Source organism: Mandrillus leucophaeus, unplaced genomic scaffold (genome assembly GCF_000951045.1).
Source record: "Mandrillus leucophaeus isolate KB7577 unplaced genomic scaffold, Mleu.le_1.0 Scaffold162, whole genome shotgun sequence".
Classification (NCBI taxonomy): domain Eukaryota; kingdom Metazoa; phylum Chordata; class Mammalia; order Primates; family Cercopithecidae; genus Mandrillus; species Mandrillus leucophaeus.
In genome coordinates this window covers 675,447-677,659 of record NW_012101610.1, presented here as the reverse complement: position 1 = coordinate 677,659, position 2,213 = coordinate 675,447, and positions in this window count along the sequence as shown.

Below are 2,213 nucleotides of genomic sequence, written 5' to 3'. Positions count from 1 at the left end.
TTTTTTTTCGGTATAAGTGTCCATCCTTCAGTCTGATCAGCTAACCTCATTATTTGTCTATTATTCTCTAATTTAATGGTTCTTTTATATTTTTGGCTTACTAAAAGCTGTTGAATCCTTTTACTTAGGAGACTAAAAGGGACTTTATTTTATTTTTCTATAGACTTCCTCTGTGGAAAAGGGAATTTAAAAATGTACATAGTGTAGATGACCGAATAGGAACAGCTCCAGTCTACAGCTCCCAGCGTGAGCGACGCAGAAGATGGGTGATTTCTGCATTTCCAACTGAGGTACCGTGTTCATCTCACTGGGGCTTGTAGGACAGTGGGTGCAGGACAGTAGGTGCAGCCCACCAAGTGTGAGCCAAAGCAGGGCAAGGCATCACCACACCCGGGAAGTGCAAGGGGTCAGGGAATTCCCTTTCCTAGCCAAGGGAAGCTGTGACAGATGGCAACTGGAAAATTGGGTCACTCCCACCCTAATACTGTGCTTTTTCAATGGTCTTAGCAAATGGCACACCAGGAGATTATATCCCGCACCTGGATCAGAGGGTCCAACATCCACGGAGCCTCACTTATTGCTAGCACAGCAGTCTGAGATAGAACTGCAAGATGGCAGCAAGGCTGGGGGAGGGGCACCCACCATTGCTGAGACTTGAGTAGGTAAACAAAGCAGCCTGGAAGCTCCAACTGGGTGGAGCCCATTGCAGCTCAAGGAGGCCTGCCTGCCTCTGTAGACTCCACCTCTGGGGGCAGGGCATAGCCAAACAAAAGGCAGCAGAAACCTCTGCAGACTTAAATGTCCCTGTCTGACAGCTTTGAAGAGAGTAGTGGTTCTCTCAGCATGGAGTTTAGATCTCAGAATGGGCAGACTGACTCCTGAAGTGGGTCCCTAACCCCCAAATAGCCTAACTGGTAGGCACCCCCCAGCATGGGCAGACTGACACCTCACATGGCCAGGTACCCCTCTGAGACGAAGCTTCCAGAGGAATGATCAGGCAGCAACATTTGCTGTTCAGCAATATTCGCTGTTCTGCAGCCTCTGCTGCTGATACCCAGGCAAACAGGGTCTGGAGTGGACCTCCAGCAAACTCCAACAGACCTGCAGCTGAGGGTCCTGACTGTTAGAAGGAAAACTAACAAACAGAAAGGACATCCACAGCAAAAGCCCATCTGTACATCACCATCATCAAAGACCAAAGGTAGATAAAACCACAAAGATGGGGAAAAAACAGAGCAGAAAATCTGAAAATTCTAAAAATCAGAGTGCCTCTCCCCCTCCAAAGGAACACAGCTCCTCGCCAGCAATGGAACAAAGAAGGATGGAGAATGGCTTTGACATGAAGAGAAAAAGGCTTCAGACAATCAAACTTCTCCGAGCTAAAGGAGGAAGTTCGAACCCATTGCAAAGAAGCTAAAAACCGTGAAAAAATATTAGACGAATGGCTAACTAGAATAACCAGTGTAGAGAAGTCTTTAAATGACCTGATAGAGCTGAAAACTATGGCAAGAGAACTACATGACAAATGCACAAGCTTCAGTAGTCGATTCGATCAACTGGAAGAAAGGGTATCAGTGATTGAAAATCAAATGAATGAAATGAAGTGAGAAGAGAAGTTTAGAGAAAAAAGATTAAAAAGAAATGAACAAACCCTCCAAGAAATATGGGACTATGTGAAAAGACCAAGTCTATGTTTGTTTGGTGTACCCAAAAGTGATGGGGAGAATGGGACCAAGTTGGAAAACACTCTGCAAGATATTATCCAGGAGAACTTCCCCAACCTAGCAAGGCAGGCCAACATTCAAATTCAGGAAATGTAGAGAATGCCACAAAGATACTCCTCGAGAAGAGAAACTCCGAGACACATAATTGTCAGATTCACCAAAGTTGAAATGAAGGAAATATGTTAAGGGCAGCCAGAGAGAAAGGTCAGGTTTCAGGGAAGCCCATCAGACTAATAGCGGATCTCTCGGCGGAAACTCTACAAGCCAGAAGAGAGTGGGGGCCAATATTCAACATTCTTAAAGAAAATAATTTTCAACCCAGAATTTAATATCAGCCAAACTAAGTGAAGGAGAAATAAAATCCTTTACTGACAAGCAAATGCTGAGAGATTTTGTCACCACCAGGCCTGCCCTGCACGAACTCCTGAAGGAAGCACTAAACATGGAAAGGAACAACCGGTACCAGCCACTGCAAAAACATGCCAAATT